Here is a 16956-nt window from a genome sequence, read left to right as displayed (position 1 = left end):
TTTTCTCAATCTTTTTTTTTCTTTCGTTGTGGAAAGGCAACACTAAGTATCTACTATTAAAGTGGTAGGAACTCAAAGAACACGCGACTTCTGCAATTATTATTTTCCTTCTAACACTAAGAAGGTGGGGTAAAAAATTTTTTTTTTTAAATGATCTGCTCCTCCACCTCTGTGAGGCCTCTGGTGGCCTAGCTTCTCTTTATAGCAACACGAAGCAGCACAGGATGAAGGATTACAGACAACACAGCACAGCACAACACAGCACAACACAGCACAACACCATGCACCTGTCTTTACAAGGGGTTAATCCTATAATGAATGCTGAGGAAAATGAATGCCAGGTTGGTTATTTCATAATGATGCTCACATAGACTCATACCACCTGCACTGGGGATTTTGTTAGAATGGCAAACTGGCAGTTTGTCAATCATTTCTGTAACCATAGTCAAAAGACTGAAATAATTACTGGCAAATCGGTATTAGTCTTAGGGATTTGTGTCGTGGATGTCTAGAGGAAAAGGAGGATGAGAGGACTTTGTATGCTTTATTGACAGAGAAGATAGAATTTACTCAGTCTTACCTCCATATTAAAACGGAAAGAAGAAACACAGAGAAAATGGCAACAAATCACCACAGACTCCAAAAAGGTTCATCCATTCAGATCTTCACTCTTGGTGTGTGTGTGTGTATGTGTGTGTGTGTGTGTGTGTGTGTGTGTGTGTGTGTGTGTGTGTGTGTGTGTGTGTGTGTGTGTGTGTGTGTGTGTGTGTGTGTGTGTGTGTGTGTGTGTGTGTGTGTGTGTATTCACGTTTTAGACGTGTACAACTGAGAATTAAGTCCGTTTAAAGCGGTGCCGGGGGATCATGTCAGCGAAAGGTCTCAGGGCTCTCTACAGGAGCTAGGCTAATTCCAGGAGTGTGGGAGTTAGGATTAAGAGAGACACATTTAGCGATTGGCAGACACATGAGGTGGGGAGAGGAACAAAGCTAAAATCACCTGTCAGTCCCTTGTAATATTACTGGCCATCTCAGAGCCTCCCTGAGAACTCTGGGTAAGAAGAAATGAATTCAGGAAAAAATCAGAAATGGTCTCACTCCACTTCTCTCATGGTAGCTCAAGGTGACAGTAGTTGGAGTTGCTGCTTTCTCAAAAGCAACTTCTCATGTGCTTGACGCTTCTGTTCTGCAAGATCATTCATATTTTGGTACATAGGGGTTGCCTGATTTAGCTGTTCATGTGATTGGCCATGCTGGCTAGATGTTGTCCTTATGACACTTTTCTGTTTGAATGAAAAGTAAGAATGATGATCACAGTATTTACAGTGCATTCAGTGTTAGACTGTAGTATTGATGTTGACTTGTCATCAATCAGATTGTGAGATGACAACAGAGAAAGAGAGAGAACGAGAGAATAAAAGAGAGAGTGAAAGAGAGAGAGAGAGAAAGTTTTTCGATGGTTATGATTGTGAGGAGGCATACTTATTTCTCTCTCTCTCTCTCTCTCTCTCTCTCTCTCTCTCTCTCTCTCTCTCTCGTCCTCTCTCTCTCTCTCTCTCTCTCTCTTTTTCTTCTCCTCTCCTTTCCCTCTCTCTCTTTCTCTTTCTCTCTCTTTTTCTTCTCCTTTCCTATCTCTCTCTCTGTCTGTCTTTTGTCTCATGTTAAATGTTGTTTTATCTCTCAGGGTGGTCGACCCACCCCACTACGCCCCCTACCCCCCTGGGGGATATGTCCAGGGAGGTGGGTGACCCTGCGCCTTCTGAACACTCATTATCTCACCAAAGTGACGGCCACGTTTGAAAATGACATTGAATTCTTATGCCGTATGATGAAAAGACCCCCATGCCTTGGTGATAACGCTAGAGCCATTTACGACTGATTGAAATGTGTGTTTCTTTCCTCTGTTTCTGTCCTGTCCTCTATGTGCTGCTGCTGGTATCCTTTATGACCTGGTGGAGAAATAGTCAATGTTATGCCAAAACAATTACAGAGATGGCTCTGGAAGCCATATTTGAAAGCCCCCTCTGTGTGTGCGTGTGCGTGTGTTTGTGTGCATGCGTGTGTGTGTGTGTGAAGGAAGCACAGTGGGAACCAGCACAAGTACAGTATGATGACCCCAAAATGTGTTTGAATCTGGCCATTCGAGTCGATGTGTCAAATACATAAACCTACCAAATGATCTGTATATTTCGACCAAACACCACGGTCAAATTGGACCAGCTAAGCGCTCCATGAACCATCACTGGGTGTTTCTGTCATCTTCCATCTTCTTGGAAATATTCTTGTGTCTTCAATCATCTGCTTATTTTCTTCATGTCAAGTGGTGGCTCATCTGAAGATGCAGGTCCTGCTGAGAGGCTCTATTCAAGGAGAAAGGATTCTCCACCCGCGTGTTCATGAAAGGATCCCGAACGATTTCAGAAGCAACAACATTCTAATTCTAAACGCCATCGCAATGAAGATACATTTTGGCTTAACCTTCAACTGCCCCTTGTCAATGACTTGATCGCAAAGAAACGCAATACGAATATCCCCAGTTCACCTTTGCGTTTGTAGCACGCTGGCTGAGAGGGTGTCAGCAGTGGCGGTAGTTATTTCAGAAGCACAGTGTTTGATTCTTGTAACTCAAACATCTGGGCCTCTTCTCAGCATCGAGGACCATGGACCGGGGAGCCCACCCACCCGCTGATCAAGGAGGCAGGAAGCGGAAGATTACAGATGACACACATATACCTCCCTGTGCTGCTGTCTTTTGATGATTATCTCGGCTGGTTGACATAGGGGTTTTGATCATGTCGGATGAGGAGACGTGTGGAGAGATGTGGAGCAGCTTTCCTCCTCTACTGTATCTAATCAGGGATATATATGGAGGGCCACCTTCATGTCCTCTCTCTCCCATAGCTACCCTCTCTGCAGTGCAGGGGAATAATAAAAACATACGTTCACATATATACTATTTTTTTTTTTTAATATTTTTTTATTTCACCTTTATTTAATTGAGAACAAGTTCTCATTTACAACTGCGACCTGGCCAAGATAGCGCAAAGCAGTGTGACACAAACAACAACACAGAGTTACACATGGATTTAACAAACTTACAGTCAATAACACAAGAGAAAAATATACCTGCTGGAGCACGTGCTACGGTTTGGTGCTGCTATGGGTGACCAGTGAGCTGAGATAAGGCGGGGCTTTAGCTAGCAAATACTTATAGATGACCTGGAGCCAATGGGTTTGGCGACGAATATGAAGCGATGGCCAGCCAGCGAGAGCATACAGGTTGCAGTGGTGGGTAGTATATGGGGCTTTGGTGACAAAACAGATGGCACTGTGATAGACTGCATCCAATTTGCTGAGTAGAGTGTTGGAAGCTATTTTGTAAATGACATTTTTACATTTACATTTAAGTCATTTAGCAGACGCTCTTATCCAGAGCGACTTACAAATTGGTGCATTCACCTTATGATGTCCAGTGGAACAACCACTTTACAATAGTGCATCTAAATCTTTTAAGGGGGGGGGGGGGGGGGGGGGTTAGAAGGATTACTTTATCCTATCCTAGGTATTCCTTAAAGAGGTGGGGTTTCAGGTGTCTCCGGAAGGTGGTGATTGACTCCGCTGACCTGGCGTCGTGAGGGAGTTTGTTCCACCATTGGGGTGCCAGAGCAGCGAACAGTTTTGACTGGGCTGAGCGGGAACTGTACTTCCTCAGAGGTAGGGAGGCGAGCAGGCCAGAGGTGGATGAACGCAGTGCCCTTGTTTGGGTGTAGGACCTGATCAGAGCCTGAAGGTACGGAGGTGCCGTTCCCCTCACAGCTCCGTAGGCAAGCACCATGGTCTTGTAGCGGATGCGAGCTTCAACTGGAAGCCAGTGGAGAGAGCGGAGGAGCGGGGTGACGTGAGAGAACTTGGGAAGGTTGAACACCAGACGGGCTGCGGCGTTCTGGATGAGTTGTAGGGGTTTAATGGCACAGGCAGGGAGCCCAGCCAACAGCGAGTTGCAGTAATCCAGACGGGAGATGACAAGTGCCTGGATTAGGACCTGCGCCGCTTCCTGTGTGAGGCAGGGTCGTACTCTGCGAATGTTGTAGAGCATGAACCTACAGGAACGGGTCACCGCCTTGATGTTAGTTGAGAACGACAGGGTGTTGTCCAGGATCACGCCAAGGTTCTTAGCACTCTGGGAGGAGGACACAATGGAGTTGTCAACCTTGATGGCGAGATCATGGAACGGGCAGTCCTTCCCCGGGAGGAAGAGCAGCTCCGTCTTGCCAAGGTTCAGCTTGAGGTGGTGATCCGTCATCCACACTGATATGTCTGCCAGACATGCAGAGATGCGATTCACCACCTGGTTATCAGAAGGGGGAAAGGAGAAGATTAATTGTGTGTCGTCTGCATAGCAATGATAGGAGAGACCATGTGAGGATATGACAGAGCCAAGTGACTTGGTGTATAGCGAGAATAGGAGAGGGCCTAGAACAGAGCCCTGGGGGACACCAGTGGTGAGAGCACGTGGTGCGGAGACAGATTCTCGCCACGCCACCTGGTAGGAGCGACCTGTCAGGTAGGACGCAATCCAAGCGTGGGCCGCGCCGGAGATGCCCAACTCGGAGAGGGTGGAGAGGAGGATCTGATGGTTCACAGTATCAAAGGCAGCCGATAGGTCTAGAAGGATGAGAGCAGAGGAGAGAGAGTTAGCTTTAGCAGTGCGGAGCGCCTCCGTGACACAGAGAAGAGCAGTCTCAGTTGAATGACTAGTCTTGAAACCTGACTGATTTGGATCAAGAAGGTCATTCTGAGAGAGATAGCAGGAGAGCTGGCCAAGGACGGCACGTTCAAGAGTTTTGGAGAGAAAATAAAGAAGGGATACTGGTCTGTAGTTGTTGACATCGGAGGGATCGAGTGTAGGTTTTTTCAGACATCATTCTTGACATCACCAAAGTCAAGGATCGGTAGGATATTCAGTTTTACGAGGGTATGTTTGGCAGCATGAGTGAAGGATGCTTTGTCGTGAAATAGGAAGCCGATTCTAGATTTATTTTTGTATTGGAGATACTTAATGTGAGTCTGGAAGGAGAGTTTACAGTCTAGCCAGACACCTAGGTATTTGTAGAGGTCCACATATTCTAAGTGAGTGACCGTCCAGAGTAGTGATGCTGGACGGGCGGGCAGGTGTTGGTAGTGATCGTTTGAAGAGCATGCATTTAGTTTTACTTGCATTTAAGAGCAGTTGGAGGCCACGGAAGGAGAGTTGCATGGCATTGAAGCTCGTCTGGAGGTTAGTTAACACAGTGTCCAAAGAAGGGCCAGAAGTATACAGAATGGTATCGTCTGCGTAGAGGTGGATCAGAGAATCACAAGCAGCAAGAGCAACATCATTGATGTATACAGAGAAAAGAGTCGGCCCGAGAATTGAAACCTGTGGCACCCCCAAAGAGACTGCCAGAGGTCCGGACAAGAGGCCCTCCGATTTGACACACTGAACTCTGTCTGAGAAGTAGTTGGTGAACCAGGCGAGGCAGTCATTTGAGAAACCAAGGCTTTTGAATCTGCCGATAAGAATGTGGTGATTGACAGAGTCGAAGGCCTTGGCCAGGTCTATGAATACAGCTTCACAGTATTGTCTCTTATCGATGGAGGTTATGATATCATTTAGGACTTTGAGCGTGGCTGAGGTGCACCCGTGACCAGCTCGGAAACCAGATTGCATAGCAGAGATGGTACGGTGGGATTCGAAATGGCCGGTGGTCTGTTTGTTAACTTGGCTTTCGAAGACCTTAGAAAGGCAGGGAGGATAGATATACTGTAGGTCTGTAGCAGTATGGGTCAAGACTGTCTCCCCCTTTGAAGAGGGGGATGACCGTGGCAGCTTTCCAATCTTTGGGGATCTCAGATGATACGAAAGAGAGGTTGAACAGGCTAGTAATAGGGGTTGCAACAATTTCGGCTGATAATTTTAGAAAGAGAGGGTCCAGATTGTCTAGCCTGGCTGATTTGTAGGGGAAGAGGGTGACATTTAGGATGCAAACAAACTATAACGTCTTGTCCAAACAGACTAGAGCCTTCAACTTCCTGATGGTGTGAGCGTGTGCGCGTGTGGGTAGTGGGGGTTTGTGGGTTTGGATGAGACTCTATAGTTTGTTTGCATCCTAAATGTCACCCTCTTCCCTACATAGTGTATACTATATAGGGGAATAGTGTCATTTGGGACAAGTATTTTGTCTGTAGGTGGAGGATGCAAACCCATTTGTATCAATGTCATTTGATATGAAAATAGGGTTATGTTAGACAGCAGTATCTGGAGAGGTGGGTGAAAACTCTACTGTAAGCTGCATTCAGGTCATCAAAGGAACAATGAGACAAAGGCTTTATCCAATTATAGAATACAGCATTTGCACATGTACTGTAGGAGCCTGAATGGGAGTGAGGAAATGTGTTTGTGTCCACTTTTACCTAGTACCCTTATCATTATACTCTTCAGCCATGGTGAGAAATATAAATTATCCCTTTCAAAAAATGTTAATGGCTTAGGTAAATGTGGACCCTTTAACCCACCCAACCCTTGCTGTCATAACCCTTAAGGTTTTGGCAAAACATGAGAGAGAGAGATTTGATCCTGAGTGTAGGTTATTTTCCTGACATCTGGAATCAAGGACTCATAACCCCAATCTTTAAAAAAGAAGACAAATTTGACCCAAACAATTACAGAGGCATTTGTGTGAGCAGTAACCTGGGGAAGGATTTCTGTAGTATTATAAATGTAAGAGTTCTAAACTTTTAAGCACAATGTCTTGAGTAAAAGCCAAATTGGATTTAACTTCTAGTTCCTCCCAAACCCGGATCCGGGAGCACCCCCATCAGTAAAAAAGCTGACTAGCATAGCCTAGCATAGCGTCACAAGTAAATACTAGCATCTAAATATCATTAAATCACAAGTCCAAGACACCAGATGAAAGATACACTTCTTGTGAATCCAGCCATCATTTCTGATTTTTAAAATGTTTTACAGGGAAGACACAATATGTAAATCTATTAGCTAACCACGTTAGCAAAAGACACCACTTTTCTTACTCCACCATTTTTTTTACTGCATCAGTAGCTATCACAAATTCGACCAAATAAAGAGATAAATAGCCACTAACCAAGAAACAACTTTATCAGATGACAGTCTGATAACATATTTATTGTATAGCATATGTTTTGTTAGAAAAATGTGCATATTTCAGGTATAAATCATAGTTTACCATTGCAGCCACCATCACAACTCTCCCCAAAGCGACTAGAATAACTACAGAGAGCAACGTGTATTACCTAATTACTCATCATAAAACATTTCTTAAAAATACACAGCGTACAGCAATTGAAAGACACAGATCTTGTGAATCCAGACAATATTTCAGATTTTCTAAGTGTTTTACAGTGAAAACACAATATAGCGTTATATTAGCATACCACAATAGCATACATTGATTCAAGGCAAAAATAGCGATAACGTATAAACCACCAAAATATATTAATTTTTTCACTAACCTTCTCAGAATTCTTCAGATGACAGTCCTATAACATCATATTACACAATGCATATAGAGTTTGTTCGAAAATGTGCATATTTAGCGGCACAAATCGTGGTTATACAATGTGATTAGTGGCCAAAAATTCAAGCAATCTGTCCGGCGCCATCTTGGAGAGGCACCTAATCTAATCGAAAACTATTCATAAACTTGACTAAAAAATACAAGTTGGACAGCAAATGAAAGATAAATTAGTTCTTAATGCAATCGCTGTGTTAGATTTTTAAAATTAACCTTACTGCGCAATACAGCGTGCGCCAAAGCGAGACCGCACCATAATTCATGGCGGAAATATTATTTGACATTTGTCAACATAAGTACGAATTAACAGCATAAAGACTGCTTACTATTAGCTGAGCTTCCATCAGAATCTTGGGCAAGGTGTCCTTTCTCCAGAACAATCGTCTTTGGGTTGAAAGATGTCCTCTTGTCCGGTCGAAATAGCAGCTAACGATAGCCACCAACTGGAGAGGTGTCCACCTCGTGAAAGCGCATGACAAAGAAATCCCAGAAAATCGCAATAAACTGCTATAAACTGCTATAAGTCGGTTTAAATTAACTACCTTATGATGTCTTTAACACCTATAACGAATAAAAACATGACCGGAGATATAGAACTACTAAAACGAAAGCGTTTGCAGGACGCCATTGTGATGTCTTCATGCATCAGGCGCACTGTTGAAAAGGACGGTCCTTCCGTTCCACGGTCTTATATAAGGTCCCAGATTGCGCAATCGACTCCATTCAAATTCTCACCGCTTACTGACATCTAGAGGAAGGCGTATGCAGTGCATGTAGCCCCATAGCTTGCATGGGGACTTATAAACTGACCCTAGAACAGGGACCTCGATTTCTGAAATCTCACTCCCTGACAGGAAATGTGCTGCAGAATGAGTTCTGTTTCACTCAGAGAAATAATTCAAACGGTTTTAGAAACTAGAGAGTGTTTTCTATCCAATAGTAATAATAATGTGCATATTGTACGAGCAAGAATTGAGTACGAGGCAGTTTAATTTGGGAACTCATTTTTCCAAGATCGAAATAGCACCCCCCATAGGCTCAAGAGGCTAAACCAAAACATCGCACGACTGATCATATTTACACCCTACACATCCCGATAGATAAACATGTCCACCAAGATAATACAAAAATATACGCTTGCTTTATCGACTTCCAAAAAGCATTTAATTCTGTTTGGCATACAGAACTGTTCTACAAAGTTATTGAAAGTGGTGTAGGGGGTAAAACATATGACATAATTAAATCAATGTATACTGGCAATACGTGCAGCATTAAAATTGGCAAGAAAATTACAGAATTATTTACACAGGGGCAGGGCCTTCGCCAGGGTTGCAATCTGAGCCCTGCACTCTTTAATATTTACATCAACGAATTGGCCACTATTTTAGAAAAATCCTCAGCCCCTGGTGTTAGTCTCCACAATTCAGAGGTTAAATGCCTACTCTTCGCAGATAACCTATGCCTGCTGTCACCCACAGCACATGGCCTACAGCAGAGCCTGAACTTGCTAGAGCAGTACTGCCAGACCTGGGCCCTGGCAGTAAACTCCAAAAAGACAAAAATAATGATTTTCCAGAGAAGATCCAGATCTCAGGGAATTAGACCAAAGTTCTCAATTGGTACAACATATATAGAGTACTGCACACACTACAATTATTTAGGTTTAAAAATAAGCTCAACTGGACACCTTAATGAGGCAGTGAATGAACTGAGATAGAAAGCACGCAGGGCATTCTACGCCATTAAAAAACAAATTCAAATTTAAATACTTATTACAATTTGGCTAAAACTAATTTTATATGTCATTGAACCAATTGCACGCCATGGCATCGAGGTGTGGGGTCCACTTGCAAAACAAGATTTCACCAAATGGGACAAACACCCCATTGAAACCCTGCATGCAGAGTTCTGTAAGATTCTCCTACAGGTCCAGAGGAAAACTACAAACAATGCATGCAGGGCAGAATTAGGCCAATATCCACTAATAATAAAACCTCACAAAAGAGCAATTAAGTTTTGGAAACATCTAAAATACCGTGACCCCCTCTCATATCATTACCAAGCCCTGCAATGCCAAGAGCTGAGCAAAGAAAAGAGTCCCCTCATCCAGCTAGTCCTGGGGCTGAGTTCACAAACCTGTTCTACTAACACACTGAATCCTCAGGACCAGAACATCCAATCAATCAGAATTAAACAAATTACAACACAGTCAAAACAAACTACATTGCTTATTGGGAAACACAAGCACAAGCACAAAGCAAAATGCAGTGCTATCTAAATCGACAGTACACCATGGCAAACTATTTGACCATGGTTACTGATCAAAACCTTAGAAAAACCTTGACAAAGTATAGGCTCAGTGAGCACAGCCTTGCAATTGAGAAGGGTAGACACAGGAAAACCTGGCTCCCTGTAGAGGAAAGGCTGTGCAACCACTGCACAACAGCAGAACTTGAGACAGAGCTGCATTTCCTGACAAAATGTAAAAAATATAAAACAATTAGAGAGTGTCATTTCCCCAAATTTGAAACCCTTGAATTTCAAAGACATCTTTGATGAGAGTAGGCTACCCGTCCTGTTGGGGGAGGACGCAGAGAGCTGTTGGTTGGCAGCGCACTACATTACTGCCTGCCATAAGATGAGGGACAGTGTCTGACAGACCAATCAACCTGCACATGTCCTCTACTGTATATTTATTGTTATTTTTCAATGTATGGTTATTTTGTTGTTACTGTTGTCCCGTTGACAACTTTGATTCTTATTATTTTCATATTGTAAATATCCAAAATAAGCTTTGGCAATATGTACATTTTTACATCATGAGAGAGAGAGAGAGAGAGAGAGAGAGAGAGAGAGAGAGAGAGAGAGAGAGAGAGAGAGAGAGAGAGAGAGAGAGAGAGAGAGAGAGAGAGAGAGAGAGAGAGAGAGAGAGAGAGAGAGAGAGAGAGAGAGAGAGAGAGAGAGAGAGAGAGAGAGAGTGCATACGTGTGTGTGAATGAGTGAAAAGTACAGTTTGAATCAGAGAAAGTGTGCAAGGCGATGTGGGGTTCTGTCCCAAACAATAAAATACCTCAACTCTCTATCATAAAACACTTCCCTTGACCGTGTCGTGTCCTTATCCACAGTCAATAAAATATCTCTATTATCCATGTATGAATACACGTGATAATGGAATATTCTGGACTCCCTGGAGTCAAACCGTCACAAATGAGCCGTTGTGCGTGGCTCCATGTTAAACAGTCACTTAACGGAATGAAACGAGCTCGCTTCCCCAATGTGTCCATGGCAACAGCGGCACAGGGCACCGGTGAACAGGTCCAGGGACGCTTGGCAGAGCACCGTAAGCCTGGCCAGGTGTGAAATTACCTCCGTACCCGTGTCACACGGACCGTGGCGAGAGTTTAACAAAAGAAACGTGCTTAAACCCAGAGATGGACTCTCTGTTATACTAATGCTACAACGGTCGAAGCAGAGCTTCTCGATCAGATACCACGGTAACAGATTATGATAATGTAATGCTTAAAAGAGATAGATTTACTGAAATACGAGCAATGCTCTAGTCTTTCAAATGTTTATTTTATCAATACCAATGGAATACAGTCATTAGATAATGAGTCCTTCTGTGTGTGTGTGTGTGTGTGTGTGTGTGTGTGTGTGTGTGTGTGTGTGTGTGTGTGTGTGTGTGTGTGTGTGTGTGTGTGTGTGTGTGTGTTTGTTTGTTTGTGTGTGCACAGGTACTGTATGTGCGTGCCTTCCTGCATGTATTCATGTGTATGTGTGTTCCTGTGTGTCACTGTTTGTGGCCATATGCTTACAGTTGTTCCAGAGACATCCTAGTGAGCTGGATGAGCAGATACAGGTAACTGCCAAAATAAAGGAAACACTTGTGTAAATGAGGAATGCAAAGTATATTGAAAGCAGGTGTTTCCACACAGGTGTGGTTCCTGAGTTAATTAAGCATATGAACATGCTTAGGGTCATGTGTAAAAATGCTGGGCCTGCCATTATTGTAGCCATTATTTTGGCTACCATGGCTATGACCCCATTGGATGACAATGCCCCCATCCACAGGGCACGACTGGTCACTGAATGGTATAATGAGCATAAAAACGATATTAACCATATTCCATGGGTATCTTAGTCACCAGATGTCAACCCAATTGGACACTTATCGGAGATTCTGGAGTGGTGCCTGAGATAGTGTTTTCCACCACCATCAACACCAAATGCCAGAATTTCCATGGAAGAATGGTGTCGCATCACTCCAATAGAGTTCCAGACACTTGTAGAATCTATGCCAAGGTGACCGGAAGCTGTTCTGGCTTGTGGTGGCCCAACACCCTGTTAAGACACTTTATGTTGTGACAGACAGGAGTGGACAGTGACAGAGTGACACACTGTGGCTCAAGCCTCATAAGTGGTCACCACCGCGCCATCTGTAAATAGGACCAGGGAACGAGACAAAAGGGCACGGAGGGAGATGGAGGGACGGCGCTGCATCTGAACATGTGTTGTGGTCTATTGCATAGGTTTCTAGGCCTGAAGGAAATATAGCTTTGATACTTACAGTTAAAGTCGGAAGTTTACATACACCTTAGACAAATACCTTTCAACTCAGTTTTTCACAATTCCTGACATTAAATCCCAGTAAAGATTCCCTGTCTTAGGTCAGTTAGGATCACCACATTATTTTAAGAATGTGAAATGTCAGAATAATAGTACTGAATTATTTATTTCAGCTTTTATTTATTTCATCACATTCCCAGTGGGTCAGAAGTTTGCATACACTCAAGTAGTATTTGGTAGCGTTGCCTTTAAATTGTTTAACTTGGGTCAAACATTTCAGGTAGCCTTCCACAAGCTTCCCACAATAAGTTGGGTGAATTTTGGCCCATTCCTCCTGACAGAGCTGGTGTAACTGAGTGAGGTTTGTAGGCCTCCTTGCACGCACACATTATTTCAGTTCTGCCCAAAAATGTTCTATAGGGTTAAGGTCAGGGATTTGTGATGGCCACTCCAATACCTTGACTTTGTTGTCCTTCAGCCATTTTGCCACAACTTTGGAAGTATGCTTGGGGTCATTGTCCATTTGGAAGACCCATCTGCGACCAAGCTTTAACTTCCTGACTGATGTCTTTGAGATGTTGCTTCAATATTATCCACATAATTTTCCTCCCTCATGATGCCATCTATTTTGTGAAGTGCACCAGTCCCTCCTGCAGAAAATCACCCCCACAACATGATGCTGCCTCCCCCTTTTTCCTCCAAATATAACGATGGTCATTATGGCCAAACAGTTCTATTTTTGTTTCATCAGACCAGAGGACATTTCTCCAAAAAGTACGATCTTGGTCCCCATGTCCAGTTGCAAACCGTAGTCTGGCTTTTTAATGGTGGTTTTTGAGCAGTGGCTTCTTCCTAGCTGAGCGGCCATTCAGGTTATGTCGATATAGGACTCGTTTTACTGTGGATATAGATACTTTTGTACCTGTTTCCTCCAGCATCTTCACAGCTTCCTTTGCTGTTGTTCTGGGATTGATTTGCACTTTTCGCACCAAAGTACATTCATCTCTAGGAGACAGAATGCGTCTCCTTCCTGATTGGTATGACGGCTGCGTGGTCCATGGTGTTTATACTTGCGTACTATTGTTTGTACAGATGGACGTGGTACCTTCAGGAGTTTGGAAATTGCCCCCAAGGATGAATCAGACTTGTGGAGGTCTGGGCTGATTTCTTTTGATTTTCCCATGATGTCAAGCAAAGAGGCACTGAGTTTGACGGTAGGCCTTGAAATACATCCACAGGTACACCTTCAATTGACTCAAATTATGTCAATTAGCCTATCAGAAGCTTCTAAATCCATGACGTTATTTTCTGGAATTTTCCAAGCTGTTTCAAAGCACAGTCAACTTAGTGTATGTAAACTTCTGACCCACTGGAATTGTGATACAGTGAATTATAAGTGAAATAATCTGTCTGTAAACAATTGTAGGACAAATGACTTGTGTCATGCACCAAGGAGATGTCCTAACCGACTTGCTAAACTATAGTTTGTCAACAAGAGATTTGTGGAGTGGTTGAAAAGCGAGTTTTAATGACTCCAACCTAAGTGTATGTAAACTTCCCACTTCAACTGTATGTAGATGGAGTCCGTTCCAAGTCATGTTATGAATGATTGTAGGTGTGAATGTGGTTAATATGGTTAACACGGACGTAATCCAAATGTCAATGTGGAAAGAGTTCAGTAGAGACGTTTTATTACCTGTAGTATACTCTGGCAGGTTTTCTATCGGATATGAGAAGAGAGACGTTTCAAATACATGTTAAGTGACTTAATGTACTATAAGTGATTCAACACCTCCCCAACTTAAAACTCATTTTGACTTTGGCTGACTTTTGAAGCACATCAATGTGTGGTGACAAGTTCATAGTCGCGCTGACGGCCATGGCTGCTCAATGCTAAAACCGCATCTCAACGCTGTAAATATTCTGTGGAGTTAGTTTTGGAGAGAGAGCCTTGTAACTTTTGAGTTTGTTCATCATCACCACTTCAAAGCCTTAGGTGATGACAGAACCAACATGTCCCTCTCCTTCTTTTGATCTCTCTGGACACTTAGAGCTACAGTAGAACATGACAATCTGCCAGAGTGGCGGAGCGCCAACTTTCCCAACAAACAGAGAGGGTTTCACTTCCAACTTTCCCAACAAACAGAGAGGGTTTCACTTCCAACTTTCCCAACAAACAGAGAGGGTTTCACTTCCAACTTTCCCAACAAACAGAGAGGGTTTCACTTCCAACTTTCCCAACAAACAGAGAGGGTTTCACTTCCAACTTTCCCAACAAACAGAGAGGGTTTCACTTCCAACTTTCCCAACAAACAGAGAGGGTTTCACTTCCAACTTTCCCAACAAACAGAGAGGGTTTCACTTCCAACTTTCCTTGTGCTTCCGCATCCTTGACGTGCCGTGCCCTTTCTATCTTTCTTTTTTCTTTCTACCTACCTTTCTTTTGTTTGTATCTTTTCTTCTTTGTTTCTTTCTTTGTTTGTTTGTTTGTTTGTTTGTTTCTTTCTTTCTTTCTTTCTTTCTTTCTTTCTTTCTTTCTTTCTTTCTTTCTTTCTTTCTTTCTTTCTACTCCCCCCATCTGAGATATCTACTCCAGCCCTCGTCCTCCACATACAACACCCGTTCTGATAGTCACATTCTGTTAAAAAAGCTTTGTCATTAGGGTTGGCCAAGTATGGATAGGTGCTGTCAGCATAGTCCAGAGGAAGACCTTAAAGGTCCCCAAAGCACACACATCCCTGGGTCGCTCGTCTTTTCAGTTCGCTGCAGCTAGCGACTGGGACGAGCTGCAAAAAACACTCAAACTGGACAATTTATCTCAATCTCTTCATTCAAAGACTCAATCATGGACCCTCTTACTGACAGCTGTGGCTGCTTTGCGTGATGTATTGTTGTCTCTAGATTCTTGCCCATTGTTTTGTTGTCTGTGCCCAATAATGTTTGTACCATGTTTTGTGCTGCTACCATGTGCTGTTGCCATGTTGTGTTGCTACCATGTTGTTGTCATGTTGTGTTGCTACCATGCTGTGTTGTCATGTGTTGCTGTCTTGCTATGTTGTTGTCTTAGGTCTCTTTTTATGTCGTGTTGACATAAATGTGTGATGTGTGTTTTGTCCTATATTTTGATGTAATTTGTTTATTTTGAATCCCAGCCACCATCCCCGCAGGAGGCCTTTTGCCTTTTGGTCGGCCGTCATTGTAAATATGAATTTGTTCTTAACTGACTTGCCTAGTTAGATAAAGATTAAATAAAAAATAAATGAATAAATAAAACCTATATTTTCTTTCTTTCTTTCTTTCTTTCTTTCTTTCTTTCTTTCTTTCTTTCTTTCTTTCTTTCTTTCTTTCTTTCTTTCTTTCTTTCTTTCTTTCTTTCTTTCTCTCTCTCTCTCTCTCTCTCTCTCTCTCTCTCTCTCTCTCTCTCTCTCTCTCTCTCTCTCTCTCTCTCTCTCTGCTCTATCTCTCACTCTCTGCTCTTACTTTTTATAGGCCTACTCAGGCTGGTTATAGGCCTACTCAGGCTGGTTATAGGCCTACTCAGGCTGGTTATAGGCAGGCTATCACATTTGACTGAAGACAGAAACCTTTTATTTGGACTGAAGATGGAAACCATTTCAACATATTTAGTGAAGCCAAAGTGCTGTAACATATATACATTAAATCAAATAGCCTAGTACACACACCAAAACAGTTCAAATGTTCAAATCAAAAGACTATTGTCTACATTTGAACACCACGGCAGAAGCTTCGCTATTCGGCATCTTCCCAATTATGTAGCTTGGTTTTGTTGTTGGACTACATGAAGAGAGCTAGGGCCTATCACTTGCAGATGAAGAGCCAAAATGTGTGCAACATCCTGGCACTTAAACCATACTCGGTCTTCGAAAATTCACAAACTATAACACATTCTATTTCCATATAAGTAATGCGCCTATTGCGTTGTTTCTCGATATTCCTTGATTCCGGTAGCACATCCCCATGTCTAATAGACCAGCTGTCGTCAAAGCCAAAATGAGAATCACATCCGAACATTTAAAGTATACTCGCTTTTCGAAATGTCACATACTATTAAAACCTTTTTTTCCCGCATACTCAAACGGCCAACTATTTAGGACAAAAGTATGGTGTTTCGGACATGGCCACGTTCTTAAAGATGAAACGTTTGTTTACCATCTGGTGAATGTTCGGTAGGCTGCAGCTTGTCATGGCCGAACCGAAAGCAGGTGCACAGCTGTTCCATTTGGAACCCAGTACGGTCAAATCCATTGGCCAAACAGCCAGGTACAACCACACGGCAACCGTTGCCTTGACAATGAGCCAGCCTGGTGGAATTCCCGCCAGTCTTCCTGTCTGCCTCTACCATACACATCTCAGGCAGGGAGAGAGAGAGAGAGAGAGAGAGAGAGAGGTCAATATATCTTCCCTTTTCATTGGAATCATCTGTCTGGCAGTAAATGTGTTGTCACCCCACGGATACAGTGTGGCGCTAAGCATGTGCGAGGAGTGAAACGTTTGTATAAAACGACCCCTGTGTGTCTGTGAGAGACAGCGTTCCCCTCCTCTCTCTTCCCCTCCTCTCCTCTTGGCTTGGGGAGGCCAGACAGCTTGTGTGTGACGCCTGGCGATGTCTCTGCTTCCCCTTGCTCCTCCGTGTGGCAACACAGGCAACACAGGCAACACACACACACAGTCAGACAGCCAGCCAGCACAGATCCCTTCTAAGCAGCGTGTTGCCATTGCTTGGCTCACACCGCCTCAAACACACCCTCACCCTGTTAGCCTAACATGGCCCTCTGGCTCCC

Source organism: Salvelinus namaycush, chromosome 5, assembly GCF_016432855.1.
Source record: "Salvelinus namaycush isolate Seneca chromosome 5, SaNama_1.0, whole genome shotgun sequence".
Lineage (NCBI taxonomy): Eukaryota > Metazoa > Chordata > Actinopteri > Salmoniformes > Salmonidae > Salvelinus > Salvelinus namaycush.
This window is presented reverse-complemented; position numbering follows the sequence as displayed.